Below are 20,740 nucleotides of genomic sequence, written 5' to 3' on the forward strand. Positions count from 1 at the left end.
ATGTCGACTATTTTCTTATTTCTTTTTTTCTTCAGATGGTGAAATTATTACAGTGCCATCTGTATACCTCAGTTTATTAATGAGGTCCCCACCAAGCACAACTCCTGGCATTCCTTGAGTCTCAGGAATGATGTACTTACCGTACAGAGAAATATGTCAGGTGACACCACACCCCCTTGCAGTATAGCTCTTCTGAAAAAAGAGGAGTCTCACTTCTGTTTACTGCAGTTTATTGCCAGTTCAGGTTCTTATTTCAAAAACGATGTAAAAATACAGTCAAAATAGGAATACGACTGTAATACATTAGATTCTCTTGTCCTTTAGCGGGCAACCAGCGGCGGTGGTCGGCCGCGCAACCAGTACGCTGCTGTAGGTGCCGCAGGTTCTCTTGCTTGATTATCGCAATATCGATTATCTTCCACGCTTTTCGATCTAAGGCGATGGTTCTTGCCTGCTCAAGGTCAAGTCAAAGGGCCTTCAAATCATCCTGGATTTGTTTCATCTATGTCTTTTTTGGTGCATTTCGATGCACCCTCCAATCGGTGGGGCGGGTCAACCAGAGTAGGCCATGGGGGTAGCGGCTCTGGTCCATTCGACAAATGTGGCCAAACCAACAGAGTCGGCGGCGCTGGATTAGGTCGCCGATCGTCGGTTGGCTGCCGCAGCTGGTGAGGATGGTGTCATTCGAATGACGGTCGCGAAGGGAAACACCGAGAACGCATCTAAGGCAACGCATTTGGAAAACTTCAAGCTTGTTCAGCTCGTGTTTGAGCATTGTCCACGTCTCCGCGCCGTAAAGTAGAATGGGCAGGATCAGGGTTCGGTAAAGGCGGATCTTTGTCGCCAATGAGATGTTGTTATTCTTCCAAACGCACCAGCGCAGGGAAGCGAACGCTGCCGCCGCCTGCCCAATTCTGGAGCGTATCTCCACTGATGATGCCACTTTCTTCTCCTTGACGAGGGACCCCAGATATTTAAATTGTTGGACTTGTTTGATCTGCACACTGTCGAGGTGGCGCGATCACTGGTGAGCCGTCGGTGGTCAGGACTTTGGTCTTCTCGGCGCTAATCTTGAGGCCGTACGGTTTGGAGTGCCGGGCGATCTCATAGAGGATGTGAGTTGCCTCGGTGTCGTCTTCGGCAAAAATGGCGCTATCGTCAGCGAATAAGTTGACCATGAAAGATAAACTGTAATTCTGGAATGCTCAGAAGTTTCAGAAACCTAACGAGTCAGTACGGTATGATACAATGACCTCTGCACTGGCAGATATCACTGCTTTAAAAAACTTGCAGACAACTAAGAGTCTTTTCATTTTCATTTTACAAATATTCAGCCACTTGTCCTTGTAGATCACTCCAAGCCCTGAGCTACTTTTCAGCTGTATTATAGATAAAGCATGATTAAGATCACCGAGCTTGATTTTCAGAAAAGTTGATGTGTGAGTCATACTAGAACGTAAAGCTTAAGATAACTCATCTGTTGTAGAAGCCATCCTCCTTTTAGCTTTCATTTCTTAATTAACTGCATGATTAGTGATTTGGGGGCTGTTAGTTGATTGGAAGTTGGGTATAATGTATACATATTAACAGACTTAATTATTAACAGTTTTTTCTTTAAGTTTTGATTGCACCACTTAAAAAAGGGTTCGTTATAATAAAATACTGGAACACTTCTGTAAGGAGAAAAACCTCAGGAAGCAAAGAATCACAAACTCAGAGTTAATTCATATACATGGACGATTTCTGTGCACGATCTGTCAGCTACAGAGTCAGTGCAGAAATGCGCGCCAAGCATCTGCTTACACTTTATTATATACTGCTTTACTCATGGGTGGAGTACAAGTTAAGGAAAAACAACTTCTTATCTGGTGTTCGCATACGAGGCTGCACAGGGTGCCTTGCAAGACAAAGATGAACAAGTTGATTAACGATCTTGTAGTGGGTGTTGTCTAAACTTCTTCATGTGGTCACTTTGTTCCAGTTAAAGAATTGCTGACATATGCTATGTACAGGCATTACCACGAAATTCAAATAAGGCTAAACATAAACAATTATCACAGTTGAATAAAGATAATAAGGTAATATAATTCAAAAATCTTTTAACAACTTTGATTTTTTCTTTTGTTGGACTGCATAAACTGAACACATGTTTATGTGCATTTCATGAGTGAATGTAAAATGGTAACCATGAGTGCATGGCATTTTAAAATTATTTCGAGATCCTCTACTCTGAAAATAAAGGTTAAGTCACTACTAAATTTTTAAAAAAAAAAACATGTTAAAAAGGATATTTTGTAAGGATTTACTTTTATTCCACGAGCTCTTTTATAAGCCACATGTACAGCTTTAACAGAAGCCCCTGGGGAAGTTTCACTGTATAAAGCTGCTTGCACCTGCTGCTAACACAGGTATTGATCAGAGGGACACTGCTGTGGCAGACAGCTCTGTGGTAAAGTAATTACCTGTAGGCTTCACACTCCAGGGATGTGTTTATAAGTCTATGTGAGCATGTGTGTGTGTCTACAAGTCAAGTATGTCAGATGATACACACACACACACACGCATGCAACTATAATTGAAAGTGGATGGCTTGTCTCAGCACGTTCACCATGACGAACTAAACTGCATTAATGTCTCGGTGCCCACCTTAATACAAGCTTTGGTAATTACCCAGCTGGGCAGTCTGAGGGACTCACAAGAGGGAGAGTGGGACAGTAAGTGGATGCATATTGGTTAATAGAATCCTTGATTAATGCCTTTTAGGTATAATCATAATAATGAGTAAAAAGAAGCAAGAAAATAAAGTTTTTTTTCTTAAATGCACACAGGGAAAATTTTACAGCTGTCCACATGACAAAGACGTCACATCATGCTAGTCGATATACACCTTCAAATTTATTCAGACAATACTGCACGCTTGTTTAAACGTGTACATGAGCAAGCACATGTTGGCTGCACATATTATAATTATCACCATTAATATTTCTGTTCATTAGGACACACTTAATAATTGTAAAAAGATAAATGTGATAAAATTGGAAGTATAACGGTTACAATTTCACTCCATGGCCGCACCTTTGCTAAAAGCCAAGATGATTTCCCAATGGAGCCAATAAAACTGTACACATTTACTGTGTAAAGCCAAGTGTTTACCAAATAGTATACAATCTAGTAGAGCCTCATGTGTGAGCATTTGGATGAGTGAATGAGTCTCAGCCATCTTAACAGCCTCTATTCCCACTGGCTCCAGATAAATGAGTTTCCACCGTAATTTGCACTGAGCTGTGCAAAACGACTATACTGACTTTTTTTTATTTATACTCTGCAAGTATGAGGGTAGAAATTACGCGAGGGAATTTCCAAGTGCTTTCTAAAAGAAAAAAAAAGACTAATGACTACAAAACTTTGGAACCTACTTTCCTTTACAAAAAACAAAACAAAACAAAAAAAAAAACTTTATACACATACCCAGCAGCAAAATGTGTACCTGCCCACTAGCAACTAAATATTTAGTTGTAATGTGTCAAACTCATCAGCAGCCATCAAGAAAAAGAGTTTGATGCATGTCTACATCAAAACGACAGGCTGCAGAGACATCTGTTCTGATGGCAAATAATACACAAAAACACACATGCGTACTCTCCCCACTGAGTGCCTCTAGCACCAGCCCTCATCAACACTGCTGATTTGTGGTCGTGGCAGCTCCCAGTCATGTTCGACTCTGATTGGCCATGTAACCTTTTAGTTGATGTCTGACTGTCTTGTCACATCTCAGCAACAAACACAACCTACAGCCCATCAACTTGCGCAGCATTGACATTTGTCTGTCTTGTCATGTCTCAGTGCGGCAGTGTAAGAAATGATGGATGTTACATAAGGAGGAAAGGGATGGGACATCTTGAGTAAAGCAGCAAGAACTGTAAAAGCAGCAGAGACTTTTGTCATTCTTGAATGAGACATTCCACAGATAGAGAAGAGAATAGCACTGAAAACAGACCAGATGCACTCCAAACTCCTAAATCTATCCCCAGATGCACACACAAAGCTTGCTTGAAGTGATGGAGGATATTCTGAGCATGTCTGCATTACGGAACAGCGGGAGCTCATCGTAGCAGCATTTTTATGAACACAAAGTTAAAGTAATAGTGACATTAGAAAGCATCTCTGTCGCTATTTTATTTTATTTTATTTTATCAATTTATTTTTTTCTCTCTCTTTCAAACACACTGTTTCTGATGATCATCGTGTGGAGATTATTCTGTAAATGCAGTTCATGTTATCAGCTAATACAAAATAAAGGAATCAATAGGAGTTAATGGCTGATATGCTCCCATAGTATAGATTTTTACACTGGACTAAGGCATCTTTGCTGACTTATTGTAAGACATTTGCAGTATGATCAAAGGAAACTAGCTTGTAAACTGATGCCGTGCTGTATATTCTGATATGCAGGCGGTGACCTGGTATCTTTATAATACATCGACTATGATAACACTTTTTTATTCACATTTTTTTATTGTTAACAAGTCCGATGAACGGCTAACAAATGTGATAGCTGTTGGCTCAGCATTTTAAACACACGTGCCTTTGGCACTCAGCTCTAGGCTCATTTGCTACTGCTGTGGCTATAATTCCTCTAAAACAACAAAACATATTTAGTTTCATTTAAAAAAAAAAAAAAAAAAAAAGCTTAGTTATTTTAGTAAAACAGGTGGACATAGTGATTTTACTGGTAAAACAAGTGGAAATACCAAATTTATTGAGATTTTCAGCCGTAAGAATATTGAGTATTTTAACCCTCTCAGGCTCAAATTAAACTTTTTGTTGCTAATGGACAACCAAGTCCTGCAGTGGTACTTCTGAGTAAAAAAGACTCATAAAATATGTATGTGGGGTAATCAGGTTGTTAGGTTTTAACTGTTGCAAATCTGCAACGCCTGCCTTGAGAGGGTTAAAACTATTGAGTAAGTGAGTATTATTGGGAGCTGGATGCAGTATGGTGGGAGTGAGTCAAAACAAACTGCACTGTGCTGTCGTGTTGAAGGGGCATGGTTGTGTTGGGCTCTGCTCAGTTTTGCAGAGCGTTTGCAGTATTTGGCCTCTGTAAACTTTAAACTTAAAGTGGACTGTGAACTACTGACCCTTTTGACTGGATTGATGTTTTTTCAACATGACATTATGATAATAAATAGAATATGACACATGTCACAGCTGCACTACTGCTGTGCTGCAGATTGTTTGGATCAGCCTTGGCATTTGACCTTAAACAAAACCTTTCTGTCTATCAAACACACACACACACACACACATACACATGCAGATACACTTATATTGTAAGCTATCACTCATCTATGCAACTGTGACAAATTTTTCTCTCTTTTTAAAAAATCAAAACAATAATTTTTAATCGTGTACGAGCTTGCACACAAGAAAAAAGAAAATCAGAACTGGATTGCTTTTCTTATCATGACACCTTGTCAGAAATTAGCAGTATTCCAATTTCTAGCATGTATCAGTGGACACATGAAGGGTAACTATGTTTTCGTGTGTGTTTGTGTGAAGTGAAACTGCAGGATCATTACACCGATATAAAGCATTTACTTTACATTATTTTTAAATGTTTGACAAAAGTTTGCTTTGCGGGACTAAAGTCATGTGTTTATGCTTTAAACCTTTTTACTCACACATATTTTGAATGAATGTTAATGTCCATAGAAGACCTTCTGGTTAGCTAATAACAACAACAACAAGCACAATAATCCAAAAAATCATGGCTTCTACACAAATAAATTCTTTCTGTGAGAATGTTTGTGTTCTCATTACACATGATCCATACTGTAGTGTTGCCACGGTCATCTTGATCTTGAGGCAAAACAAAAACACTTTTATATTACACCAATAATTTCTGGATTTGGTGTCCTATCAGTAGGGATTTGGTAAGGCATATAAAGACACCCCTGTCTGACACACCCTGCTGTATAACAGCAGTAAATAGCAATATGTAATGTGAGATGGATATTGTAGCATAGACTATAGGAGTCACTGTGGTTGATACTAGACATAAATTTTCTTCTGGAGCAGTAATTGACTGCAAATCAGAATACATTTTCAGTTCATCCACTTAAAGCAAAGCTAAAAGTCTCATTCAGAAAGACTTTCCCTTCAGTGTGTTTAAATGTACAGGAAAGCATGTTTCACCAAACCCACCCTGGTTAATTGGACCATGTTATAGTAAGTTGAGCTAAAAAGAACACCAATGAGCAACTAAGGGCCCACTGCAGAGGAGTTGGCATGTGAAAAATGTTAAATATAAGGACATCAAAACATACATAAGATAGCTTTTTTCTCCCAAGGTCATGATCTTGGCTGATTTTCAAAGCCATGAAAAAGCATAAGTTTGTCAAACTAACTAACTAGAGACAGAAAATCTCTTGCGTCTTTGCATCCTGTTTTGTAACTGCAAATGTCACGTATTTCAATAGTGCTGTCAATATAGAAAACGTCATAAATCATCACTGTACAGAAGCTTAAGGTGCAAACTGCTGTATCAGTTGACTTTATAGTAAGTGGAGCAAACAGATCATAAATATAATAAATATCAATAATGCCTCTGACCACAAATATTCAGATACGCCTTTAAAGTCTCCTTGCAGTGTGCTTCAGGACGAGTGTGAGTACATTGTACTGTACTGTCTGTGGGGACAAGACCACAAATTGTAGGGCAAAGAGATGGAGACTCACATTCATGCTGCATCATTTGGATCCTTCAGACCCCCACATACTTGTGGATGAGCCAACTCTAAAAGTTGCATCAGATCAACTGGGTCTTATTCATAAACAGCGAGTTGGCACAAATCTGTGTGCAGATGTTTTACCCACAAATATGAGATGTAGAAATTTTCAAATGAATACAGGCCCACGGTACCGTGAAAAAGTATGCTGTCTTTCCAATTTATTATTCTTTTGGATATTTCTTTTACTTAAATGTTTCAGGTTACCAAACAAACTGTGATATTAGATGCAGATAACCTGAGTAAATGCAAAACACTTCTAGATTACAATTTAATTTCTTAAGGTGAACATTTTTTTTGATACAATTTGTAAAAGTGTGGCTTTTTTTTTTTTTTTTTACTTTTTCCTTGAATACTATTATTTGAGATTATTTAGTCACAAATTGTGATTTGTAACAGCATGGTACTATGCAGAATGCAAGCACTGAGATACATACAATGGTAAGAACCAAACTGCCCTTTAAACATATTTCACATATTTCATAAATCTAGTAAAAATTGCATTACACCAAAATTGCACTTATTTGGTGCACAGAAAGAAAATTCAATGTAGAAATTAATCATATGTGTATATCAGTGTCTTTAACCTCGTCATATAATTCTAAAGTGACGCTATGATTCTTAGATCAGTGCTTTATGTGGGCCATAGAGGCATTTGCTAAACTTATGGTTAATATTTTGATTGCGTACAGTGTTTTATAATTCTGTCCAGATGTACCTCCCTAATGTTATAGCCTAACATAAACAAAGGAGCAGATTGCCTTCCAGGAAACTTACTGTCTTAAACACTTTTTAAATAATAATGTATTTCCCCCCTCCCACCATTTTACGGAACTCGCAAAAGACAATCAACACATGATTTAGTATGTCTTATTCATTCATGTGTTATTACTCCTACTGAAATTGTAAAACATAGTAGTGGATTGAAGAGCTGTCTTCAAGCTAATGAGTCCAGTTTGGTAATGCAGTAGTTGGATTTGCTCTGTTCTCCCTTTTCAGTAATCTACATACAAGGTGTGAATTCAGTCAAAGACTGAGCCATATAATAAGGCTAATATTACAAGCTATTGAAGAACACAACAGCACCTCACTCAAATCCCACTGAAGTACACACAGTAACTCGCACTGAAAGAACAATGCAATTAATTGCGCCCAAAACTGTTAGAGTGTGAAACTCTAGGTACTGGTTTGTGAAAAGCAATTTAAACATGTCTATGCACATTCTGTACGTACACTTATTTGTGTCCATGTGTGAGTTGGAAAGAGTGAAAACCAAAGTGCAGACAAAGAAAGGAGAACCATGAGAAAAAGAAGAAAAAAAAACACACACTGCTGTCAGTGCCTTTTGGCTTTGTAACAAATTTTATCTCTGGATCAGATCCAGAGCCTCGGATCGGAAAATATTCTGTTACACAACAGTTCAAAAGTGGTAGAACAAGAGTGTTAATAGACTTGGCTGTAAATGGTGTTCTTGGTTCCTTTTTTGTTCTTCCAACTACACTTACATCTAGAGATATTTATATACATTTAAGAGCATTTTTTAATGCTCCAACGTAACATTACAATTATTTTAAAAATACTCTGAGTGATATATAAGGATCAAAATGAAAATCAAACCAAAGACAATGCACTGGCCAAAAAACTTAAAGGAACACCTTTTAATCAGAGTATAGCATCAAGTCAAGTAAACGTCTGGAATATTGATGTGGTTCTAATCTTTTCTTACTGTTTTTTTCCCACTAGCTTTGCATTTAAGACCACCAGGTACCGGAACAGCTTCTTCCTTGCAGCTGTCAGACTCCTGAACTCTGCCTCCTGACACCTGACCCACATTAATCTCATGGACTGAACACACTCACAACCACCTACACACACACACTGGACAAAAACAAGCAAATGGACAACTGTACCCTCATACACATAATACTAACATGGACTGAACCATCACTCACAACCACTAGCACTTTATAGCCTCTGTAGAAATGATCCACATATTTCACTTATCTTAACTGCACTACTGTAAATGCTGTATAGACAATCATTCTGTACAATATAATAATTATACTTCTACGACTGTTTACAACCGTTTATAACTTGCATATTTCATATTTCTGTATAGCTTTATATTTCATATTTCTATATAGTTTTCATATTTATATCCTGTTCATAGTCTGTACATAGCTTGTACACCCACTACAGCCTGTACATACTTAAAGTTATAGCATATTCATAACATACCTTCATATCGTGTACATTGTAACATATATATATATATATATATATATATATATATATATGTCTATATTATCGCTAATATCTATATTATGGCTAAAGCACTTCTGGATGGATGCAAACTGCATTTCGTTGCTTTGTACTTGTGACATGTGCAATGACAATAAAGTTGAATTCTATCCAAATTCTATTCTATTTAGCTATAGGGTCAGTGTCACTACTGGTAGGTGATAACTGGATCCTACAGAGTTTGCACAGGTAGTCCAACTAAAGGTTGGCAGATTAACATGTCCCACTGCCGAAGGTTTATTGTGTCTCCCAGTCTCAAGAGCATGGAGGACATGCAGGAGACAGGCAGTTATTTGAGGAGAGCTTGACAGGGCTGTGAAAGGTTCTAAACCTATCAGCAGGACCGGTATCTGCTTTTTTGTATAAGGAGAAACAGGATGAGCTTTGCCAGAGCCCTACCAAATAACATCCAGGAGGCCACTGGTGTGACTGTTTCTTACCAAACAGTCGGAAACAGACTTCATGGGGGTGTTTGTTTTGACCTAACATAGTCGGCCCTGTGCTCTATGATTATTGCCATGCAATATCAGAACTGGTGGGTTAACCACTGGGTCTTGTGCTTTTCAGAGATGAGAGTAGATTCACTCTAAACACATTCAGCCTTGCGTTTTGCTTTATTGCTGAATTGCTTTTTTTTCATTTTATTCAGGCTTCAACATAACTTGCAAAGTTGACTCGTGGACCAGGAAATGGAATACTGTAATTTCTCTGTTGAAACTATGGTATTTGTTGTTGCTTTCTGACATCAACACAGCTTGATCAAACTTACATTATAATATTACTTTGTAATATATTACATTATTACAGAAAATAAAGAAAAGAACACACAAATACAAAACAAGAGGGTAAAATCTCTCTACTGTACAAATGTACTTACATTTGCAGTATCATTCAAAACCAAATGCTTGATCATGAGGGTCATTTACATATTGGGATTTTTTCTTTACCTCACAATATAAAAAGCATCATGTTGCATGTTGCTGTTGTGTGCTATATAAATAAAATTGAATTGAAAAGCGAAACTGATTCATTAAAATCATATAAGATTAGCTCCAAAGGATGGGGTACACCCTCTACAGGTTGCCAGTCAACCGAAGGGCTAATACTAAACTATCACAGGGCATACAAGAAATCTCTATATTTGGAAGGACAAATATTTGTGTAACAGTGTAATCTGTCTTTTGATGACTGTTATGCATCCGTGTCAGGCTGGTAAAAAGGATTTGCTTTTAAATAAAAGTCTTCTTCTCAGTATATTATTTTAAGAATACATACTAGAATCCAGCAGCCAATACTTTTAGAAGCTAAAATCCACAGTACATTTTATGTTATTTAAGCTTCAACAGCCAGAATTTGACAAAACAGGTGGTTATATTCCATCTGTGCTCACCAGGGAACATACACCAAAACTGAAAAGGTAATGTCCCGATGGATGCTCAATCATCCAGGTAAGGAAATCCCAGAAAGTTGATTTTGTTCATCCAAGTGGCAAAACATTTCTCCCACTGAAAACTGCATCTAAATGAACAAAATCAACTTACTGGGATAGAAGCTAATGTTGGTTAGTCTAGAATATCGCAACTACAATCTTCTTATTTACTTATGTGCCTCGTTTTTGCAAAATTTTATAGTTAGTTTCCTCTTTATGAACAAATCCAAACATACAAGTGATCTGCAGAGAACGGTGGCTTGTCTGCAGGTGTAATTTGCTCCCCAAAGGCAAAGGAGCACGATTGGCTTTACAGCCATTACAATGTTAAGCTATATTCATTCCAAAGTATCACAAAGCATTGCAATACTAAACAAGGCAAAACAGGTATTCGACAGAACATCACTTCATATTCTATAATGTTCACTGGTTTCACCATACTTAAGCTATTGTGCAGAGGTCTGGGGCAACAACTATAAAACCGCATTACATTCACTTTTTACTCTTCAAAAAAAAAGCATTTCGAATCATCCACAATGCAGGTTATAGGGAACATACAAACTCCCTATTTTTGCAGTCTGAAATATTGAAAATTGACGATCTAGTGAAATTCCAAACAGCACAAATTCTATTCAAAGCAAAAAATAAAGAACCAGGTAATATTCAGAGTATGTTGTTTTTGAAAGAAGGAAGCAATAATTTAAGGGGTTTTTGTAACTTCAAAACAGGGAAGGTACGTACTACAAGAAAAAGCTTTTGTGTTTCTGTTCATGGAGTGAAACTGTGGAACAGTCTGAAAATGGAATTAAAGCAATGTCCAAACATAAAACAGTTCAAAAAGAGTTATAAAAATATGATCTTTTCAAACTATAAAGAAAAGGAAAATATTGAAATTAAGTGAATGTCTCTATTTAAAAAACAAAATCATGATGTGATATTATAGTATATAGTATATCAGAAATCTGTTCACTATTTTTATTACAAATTATATCAGTAAGGAAGCTGACTAAATATTAACTGATAATTTATGGCAAAGGGGTGGGATTAAATAAGTGTTTACTTCTTCCCACTCCCTTTCAACGTGTAAATGAACTGCAGCCAGTGTTGGGAAGGTTACTTTTAAAATGTATTCCACTACAGATTACAGAATACATGCCCCAAAATGTATTTTGTAACGTATTCCGTTACGTTACTCAATGAGAGTAACGTATTCTGAATACTTTGGATTACTTAATATATTATCATGCTTTTTACAACTGCATGAATGTACTATGGCTGTGTGATTTATTACTATTACTGAAGGTCCGTGGCTCGTAGCCAAAAACTAGCTTTACTTTGTTGTCTGGGTCAACTTTGCTAGCGAGAAACAGAGAGAGGCGTTGAAAGGCTGCTCCAACAGAACTTATTGTTTCGGAGGAAAACACGAACACAGTGTACAATTGAGTCTTAATAGCTTACTTACAACTGGGCTTGTCAGGCACTCTTCTTGGCTGCAGTGGTTATTATTATATTTACAGGCTTCCAGCTCCCATTTCTGCTCGATGACAGCTCATACTTTTCTACTTCCTTTTTCTCCCTCCTCGCGCTCATAGATATGTATGTGTATGGCAGTCCATTCTCCCTGCAGCACGGACTACACTGCCCATGAGGCAACATTCTTTAGGGCTATGCCTGTAGCATTCTGTAGCTTAGCACAACAACAACAACAAAAAGGCGCTCTCTCACCCAGGAAACACACAGTGGCAGAGAGTGTCACCCTGTAACCATGGCAACCGTAACACTGCCGCCTGGAACGTAGCTGTCAAACAAAACTCAAACAGTCCTGACCCGCCACAATATGAAACAGGAAAATACTGCTGTGTAATCTATTTATTTCAACAAAGTAACTATATTCGTATTCTACCACCTTTTTAAATGGTAACTGTAACGGAATACAGTTACTCATATTATGTATAATAAATACATAACGGCGGTACATGTATTCCGTTACTCCCCAACACTTACGGCAGCTATATTGAAATGTATTGATTTTTTTGTATAGTATTTTTTTTCTCTCTTATTTTCTTTTCTAAATGTACCTGTATATTGTTTACATGTTTGAAATAAATTACCAATCAATCAATCAATTGGCATAATGGTTGTTGTTTTCGCAGCTGGACATGACAGTCAACTCTGTATCCCCCCTTTTGTTACCGCTCCCTGCACTGTCTGCATCACTTGCTATTCCCGACAATAACCTACGGAGTGCCCAGTGGTATCGTAATCTTGGGTAGGATACTGTCCAATCCCAAATAAAGTCCGGTTTCAGGCTGAGGTCGATGTCTATCATTTCCTGATGATGGAAGGTGTTTAGTGTGTTGCAGGAAGTCGCAACAAAAAGGTCAAAAGACACACAGAAAGGTGCGCAGTAGTTCAGAGCACTGTGCTGCTGCATAAGTTTTAAAATAATTTTAAGACAAAATGGTAATAGATTTCTTAATCTGGTTATGTGGCACATTTAAATTTTTAATTTTTGAGTTTGTTATTCCTAATTCACATCAATTTGGACAAAAAGTGGAGGTCAACCGTTGCCATCACAAAACAAAGTCGGTGATCACAAATATACTGCATATCCATAAACAACAGTGACACATGACATATCACCGGCACCTAATGCTCCATAACCACAGATCTTAGAGAGTGTGTGTTCTCGTAATGAAGCAGAGCTTTAACTGAGCAACAGAAATGCACTCTCAGCAAAAAACAGAATCATCACTTTCTCACAGTTTCTTATGTACTCCTGCTGTTAGTTGCTATTTCTTCTAAGTTTAAGCTGGGATACACAAACAATATCTTACATTATGCTGATGGCCGGACTTTTCATAAATTTTAACTAAGGCTTGATTTCAGAACTTATTCCTTACCAGCTGACTTAAATATGAAGAGATGAAATAAGTAGAAATGCAGCAGCCCAAATGTCAGATTATATTCATATTTGCTTAAGAATATCTGTATTATTATTATCACAATATTTAGATTTCAAGTGTATCTTGTTCTCTTTCAAACATAATACTTACCTCTCCAAGCAGCACATCGGTAGATGAGAACTTATGGCCGATCAGACAGGTTCAGTTTTCTGCACCATAGAAGACTTGTATGTCTTTTGAGAACAGGTATGCTCTTCTCAGTTCCAAAAATGACTCCCACTGTTATTTATCGGTGCTGTTGAGATTTTGGCCCAGTCACACAGGCCCATAGACTGGTCACCAGTCACCAGGTTGTCTGTCACAAAGAAAAACTTAGTATTTCTTCACAAGGAAAGGTTTGGTGCAGCACCTTTTGCAACTGATCTCCCCTAGTAACACCGTGCAACTTTTGCAAACCATTCATAAACATTTTTCGTTAGCAACCAAAGGCTGTCAGAGGGTAACTGTTAAGTTTATAGGCCTTTGTGTGTCAGGCCTTTCTCTTTCCATTCTTTTTGATCTATCCAGGACACAGAAAGACTTGCATAAACTGGAGAAATGTTACTGTTACCTTTATCTTAGAGCAAAAAATAAATAAATAAATAGTGTAAAAGTTGCATTGTAATTAATTCAGCTGCCTTCGCTCTCTGGACTACAGACAATACTGTAATACTGTATTGAGATACTGATACTGAATACCGACATACCATACCTTCTGGACAGAAGTGCAAGTAGAGTGAATGTGAAGCAAAGCAGTAAATATGTTTATTTAAATTTGTGTAAAACAAATAAGTGTTAAAACATATATTAAATCTATTCTCAACCTTGGTTTTAAAGCAGCACAGCTAATTTTAGTTTCTGGGCCCCACAGCAACCCAAGTGGATCTCAGTGCAATTTTATTTTATTTAAAAAATGACTTTAAAAATGTCTCCTCCCCTATTGCCACACATTTATCATTGTTAAAAACGTACATGAAGAATCTTTTTCTTTAAAAAAAGGATTATCTGAAGTACCTTTAAACTTATTTCTTGTTCTCATGTTCTTTTTTTTCAGCAAACATTGCCATGTTAGACTATATCAACACAATGTTTTTGTGTCATTGTCAAATATGGCCTCTTTTTTCTTTCCCTCTCTTTTTATTCACACTCTGGTGACTGCTTACCCTTTCCATCTTCATTTGTTTCCTTAATTCCCCTCTTCCTGTATTTTGCTCCTCTGTGCTTCCCTTGATTGCTTTATATGAGCAAGAAATCACATTCATGAAAATAAAATATGTCTATACTTCAACACAAAATCCTGGCACTGAACATTGGAATAATCTAAATGGAACTACTGCAAATTATATAATGTCTCAGTTTGGATGCGGTCTTACTTATGCTGTGGATTTGTATTCATTTATTATACTTCATATTTACCATTCACAGTCTGATGTTATTGGAAACACCAAACACAGTGTTATTGATATGGCTGTCATGTTGCTCAGTGTATTTTGACAAGGGTTGCATTTCAAGTTAGCATACTGCACACACACATGCGCTCAGCCACAACAGCTTCCACGTCTTTTGACATGGAATATTACTTGGAATATTCTATATGTCTGTGTGAATATGATTTAAAACAACATAGATTTTCAGAAACCATAAGCTTTGTCATTCTCAACCACCCTAGGGATGTATCCCATTTTCACCTTGGTACTTCCAGGCACAGATGTTTCTGTATACAACACCGGCCACTTGGTTGTGGCGTTCCATGTATCCCCTGCCTGCTACCATCTTGCACCTTGCTGTTATGTGCTGGATTGGCTCGGGGGCATCTTTTCACAGCCTGTACCTGGGGTCCTGCCTGGTGTGGTAGACCTCACCCTCTACTGAACTTGTCCTTAGAGCTTGTTCCTGTGCTGCCATCATTAGCGCCTCTGTGCTGTCTCTCAGTCCAGCCATTGGTAGGATTTCTTGATATCAGCCACTTCTTAAGTCTACCAGTGCGACATGCCATGCATGGTAAGGAGCTTTCTTGTCTTGATGTCAGTGGCATCCACCTCCTCCTTTGGCCAACTGATTAGTCCAGCAGGGTATATGATGACCAGGTGCTGATTGCCCTAGGCACTGCTGAATGGAAATCAGCTGACTTCTGAGGCCTTGACTCACTCTGCAGATATTTGGTGGTTCTGGTTTTCTTAGTGGCCTTTTTATGGTTCCCATTTCCCTATAGGATTCCAAGGTACTTGTAGCTGTCCTCAATGTCTGCAAAATTCTATTCTGGTAGCACAATCTCCTCGGTTCTGCCTACAATCAATTCACTCATGTGGACTTGTGCGCATACACATAATTATAAAGAGTAGAAACGCAGTAAAAATGCTTAATTGTAATTCCATCAATATAGGAAGGTTACTGTGCTATCATTGCCAGAGAGTTTCTGCAATCAGTCACTAAAGCAACTGATTTCAGTGATTAACTCAACTTTAATGAGGAAATGAAGTAATCAGTGAAATGAGCTGCAGTGATGTCAAGATGGATGAAAACCTATAGATGATGGGTCACACTGCAACACAGCAGGATCGTGACTGTAGATGAAACACCCATCTAAAGCATGTCTGCTACACACAAACAAGCTTTTGCCTCTTATTTAGAGGCAGTTATTACAGGCAGCTGAAGATGAGGGGTTGTTTTTCTAAAGAAAGTGCAAAAATGGGCATTGGCTTTGGTAAGGGAAGTGCCTGCTCTGTGAGATTTTGGTTAAATCCTAAAAAGATTTACGGCCTCATAAGTTGTGAAGCCGTGTCAACACTGGAAGCAATTCACAGCAATGTGGTGACCAAATGCCCATAAAAAGTGAATGATGTTTAGAGACATTCAAGAGGTTAGAGGTAAAAAAAAAAAAAAAAAAAAGCTGGTCCAATTGGCAATTACTTACTACATGAACAGATAGTAGATACATTAGAGTTACAAATAGTGAGGACGTGGTCAGCTCTAAATCAGTGATAAGTATCTAGCACTGCTCACACTCCATAAAAAATAAAAGAAAATAATTTAAGAAAGCCAGAAGCCAGACGTTTTACTAAGTAATCTTATCAAGGACACCCATATTCATTTCACTTTCAGCGGCTTTCTCCATGAAAGGTTCTCTGGTAGTTTAGTTTTCTTGCACAAAATCCTCTAAAACCCTTCTTTTCAATAACCAAATAGAATAAACATGTGTACAGTAGCTTTAACAAGGCTATAAGGTGTGTTTAGATTTTTGATTATTTTATTAGCACACATAAAATGCGTTCTACTGCCAAAGAGCCATTCAGGCCAAGATGGAAAGAACTGCTCACAATTTGATATGTGACAACCCTATTTTGCTAACAAACATGGATAATTTCATTATTTTTCCAAATATGCAGAGAAAACTGGTACTGTCCACAAAGCATGGATATCAATATCAGATATCAGATATCAAGACATTTGAACTATGCAAGTTCAAATTTCTGCATTGGTCATTAGCATGCAAAACATCACATAAAAATGTACAACAAAAATAATTGACACACTTATTCAAGGGATAGGCAATTTACAAAGAAACAAAATAGTAGATGAAGCTAACTAGAGACAGATTCACTGTTTTAACAGCCATCATCTGCTAGCTAGTTATCTAAAATTGCAGTTTTCTACAAAGCTTAAAAGTCCACTTTTAAGCCTTTTTTTTTTTAATTCATTTTTGTGTTAATATCTTGTGATGTATGTTACCGCTTGTTCTGGTGCTAGCACAGCAAGATCTATATCATCTAGATAAGACTAAATCAGCTAGATAAAGATTTGCCATCTGATCATATCACCAAACCGGAATCTGCAGTGATTGCAGTCGTAAAAAAGTGTGTCAGGATTTACTCCTAAAATCTCTAAAAACTTAAAAACCACAGACAGTTGTTCACATTTGAGATATGTGCAGACCTGTATGGGGAAAAGCAACAACCAAAAAATGTACTTCCATATAGCTCAGAAATTTATTACAAGAGTATAATTAGCAGGAGAGAGAGATAAGTATTAGACAGGCAAAGATACTAGCAGTGACAGCCCATCTTCTAAGGATTTGAACTTAATCCGTTTTCTCTCAAAGTAGCTCTGCTTGCTTACACACCTCTTTGAAGTGTAAATTGAAAAAAGAATTGGTTGCATAAACTTTCTACAGTGACGAGCTTGGAAAAAAAAAAGTCTGTTCTCTTCTACTGTGACAGCCCCTATTTTGCTAAGAAACAAGGCCAAAGATTGGAAATATTATATAATAAACAAAAGGGGACTTAATTAGTTTGTGCAAAGACAGTCACAATTCCAAACAATATCTACACTGATTGTTATTTGTTGAATATGGGAGCTATTCATGCAAATGTAATAATCACTCAATGTGGGAGAATCCTGCAAACCAAACAGTAATTAATTCACAAGAAGATATTTCCCCTGTCTAGTCAAGCAAAGCTGTTTAAATAGGCTCCCCTTCCGCCATCATCTCCTTAGACTCCCCTTTTTCCTCTTACATCTTTCTCTGTCTTCAGAAGTCCTTTCATGTGTCTCTTTTGCTTTGTCTGTTCCCGTCTTAGTTTTGCTATCCCACACTCAACACAAAGTCACATAGCTTTTATTCACAGTTTTCTGTGCCTTATAAAGTAAATGGTAAAAAAAGAATGATCAGACTCTAGGTTAAGCAAATATGGGAATATCCACTGAACCAAACTATAGATACCTAAAGTATCTATCTATATGTAAAGAGTCCATAAATAACAGATTTATATCATAAAAATTGATTGTGAATATAAAATCATTATCGGAATTGATGACGGAGATGACTGGAGAAACCCTAAATGCCATCAGTTTCAATGAATGGCAATATAAAACTACATACTGCCCCCTTCAAAGTGTAGTAATGATCACATTTCACCTTTAACTGGGAAGCTTTTTCAATAATAGCCATGAAGTTGTGAATGTAAATGTGAAGGATTGTTGAAGTAAAATTATAGAGAAACAAGAGAAAATGATTAAGAATATTTGCTACAATAATTTCTCATTTATTTGTGGCTAGCCACATCTATTGGACTGGATCCAGGGAAAAGTCCTGATGTATTTGCAAATTTGAACCAGAGAAAGAGGGATGATGGCACAGGGACATGCTGTTTGTCTACAAACGTTTCTGTTGTTCTATGTTGAGGTCTGCTTTTATTCATACATATACTATTGATACAGGGGTATCTGTAAAATGGCTTGTATTTGTATAGCGCTTTACTTAGTCCCTATGGACCCCAAAGAACTTTACACTACATACAGCCATCTACCTATTCCCACACACATTCACACACTGGTGATGGCAAGCTACATTGTAGCCACAGCTGCCCTGGGGCGCCTCGGGCGCTCTGACCACCACCAGCAACGGGTTAAGTGTCTTGCCCAAGGACACAATGACTGAGACTGTTGGAGCCGGGGGTCGAACTGCCAACTCTTGAGCCGCAATTGCCCCATCTGTAGCTCAGGAGGTAGAGCATAATCTAATCAGAAGGTTGGTGGTTCAATCCATGGCTGCTCCAGTCTACATGCCAAATATCCTTGGACAAGATACTAACCTCAACTTTCTCTCTGATGCATCAATCCGAGTATAAATGTGTGTGAATGTTAGATAGAAAGCACTTAAGCTTAGGTGGGAAAAAGTGCTGGTGTGAATGGGTAAATGTTGTATAAAGCGCTCTGGAAGAGTACAAAAGCGCTATAAAGGAATCAATTCATTTACCACACATGCATCACTATTTCTAAAATTGCAATCATCATCATCATCATCATCATCTTTATTTATAAAGCACTTTAAAACAACCACAGCTGATGCAAAGTGCTGTACATTGGAACTAAATAATTAAATTTGCATGAATTGTGTTTAGCTTTGGCACCTTTACCTTACCCTTGTAATATTTCATATAGATAATTCTTTCTGCCTTCTTTCTTTTGTTTTAAACTGCATTCTGATTTTTTTCACAGCATCCCAACAAACTGTTTTTCCCATTATTAAAGAAAGCCTAAATATATCCTTAATGGAAACTGAGAGGATTTGATATGTGAGGGCTAGTTTTAGGGTTGTTTGTCACAAACAAAACCCCCCAAAAACTGCCGCTAGTGCTAACTCTCATCTTTCTAGATGATGCAGCTAGGGTATGTCCTAGAAGACTTCTTTCTCTAGTGATCGGATACAGTTTTCAGAAAACTTGACCTCTGACCTTACCATGAGGTAATGGTAGCCAAATTTCAAACTTTTTTGACATTTTTATCAGATGCTATTATTAATATTACCAATTTGAAAATCCAGTGTGGTCCTGTTCTCGAGTTATTGTGTTCACAAAGCTGGGTGTCCATAATGTCTACAAAGACAATGACGTATGTACATTCTATTTTAGCACCATTTTTTTTATTGCGGACCACTCCTCTAATTTCATGTTTCACCTATCTAAAACATTAGTCATATGTGTTGATGTTCTTAGTTATAATAGATGACAAACTCTTCCATGAAGGACTGACAGGAGCAACAAATAACCATTTAAATTCACTGATAACTGCGACGGAGAAAAACTTCATCATTCACACAGATGGTAGAGATGTAGTGTGTAAGTGTGTGTGTGGGTAGCTTTGGTGGTTATGGAAGGTTGGATGGGGGTGTTTCTGGCACACTGAAATATAAATGCGAGAAAATAAATTATAAAAAGCATGGAAAACTCAGAGAGAAACCATGGTGACATGATTGTTTCAGTTCAGTGGCAAAGCCTGTTATCTCACACAGACACATACACCCAGGTATCCTGTGATCCTTTGGCTTGGAGAAAACAACGTTCAGGTTGATGGAGGTTTGTATCAGTATTAGAAAAATAAATAAATTAAAAAAAGAAAAAAAGATTTGTTACCTGCTACTTTTCTATCTCTCATTTTCTCCCCTTTCTCTCTTTCTGCTATCTCTGGATCATTTCTTTCTTCTTTGGCTATAAATAGATCAGTGTCTGGCTAGAAGGTAACAAGTGAAAATAATAGTGAACTTAGGGGCCCTCAGACGGGTAGACAGAGACTTCCTCTCTGTCCACCTGTGTTACTTCTTTTAAAAAAAATCATTCGGCCCTACTCCATCATAGGTTTCCCTTTATGATAACACCATTGATAACGCAATTAGTCTGTACATAAACCTTACTGAGCTGAATAGTGTTTTTGAAAGAGTGGTTTCAAAGAAAAGCATTTAATTCAAGAAGGGCAATGTAAATTTAGAAACTGGGGGC

At 37.5% G+C, this 20,740-nt stretch overlaps 1 protein-coding gene and 1 long non-coding RNA gene across 10 annotated transcripts in view; both read right to left on the minus strand.

Moving 5' to 3' along the window:
• The window catches only part of naaladl2 (N-acetylated alpha-linked acidic dipeptidase like 2), a 490,790-nt gene that overhangs the window by 260,936 nt on the left and 209,114 nt on the right, over window positions 1-20,740 (minus strand). The window lies entirely within an intron of this gene.
• LOC146491294 (uncharacterized) lies at window positions 1,165-20,738 on the minus strand. Its single transcript, XR_014872282.1, has 2 exons — window positions 12,490-20,738; window positions 1,165-12,427 (listed from the first exon to the last, which is right to left on the minus strand). It is a non-coding gene; the product is annotated as an uncharacterized LOC146491294 (long non-coding RNA).

This window comes from Neolamprologus multifasciatus, chromosome 23, assembly GCF_963576455.1.
Source record: "Neolamprologus multifasciatus chromosome 23, fNeoMul1.2, whole genome shotgun sequence".
In the NCBI taxonomy this organism is placed as follows: Eukaryota; Metazoa; Chordata; class Actinopteri; order Cichliformes; family Cichlidae; genus Neolamprologus; species Neolamprologus multifasciatus.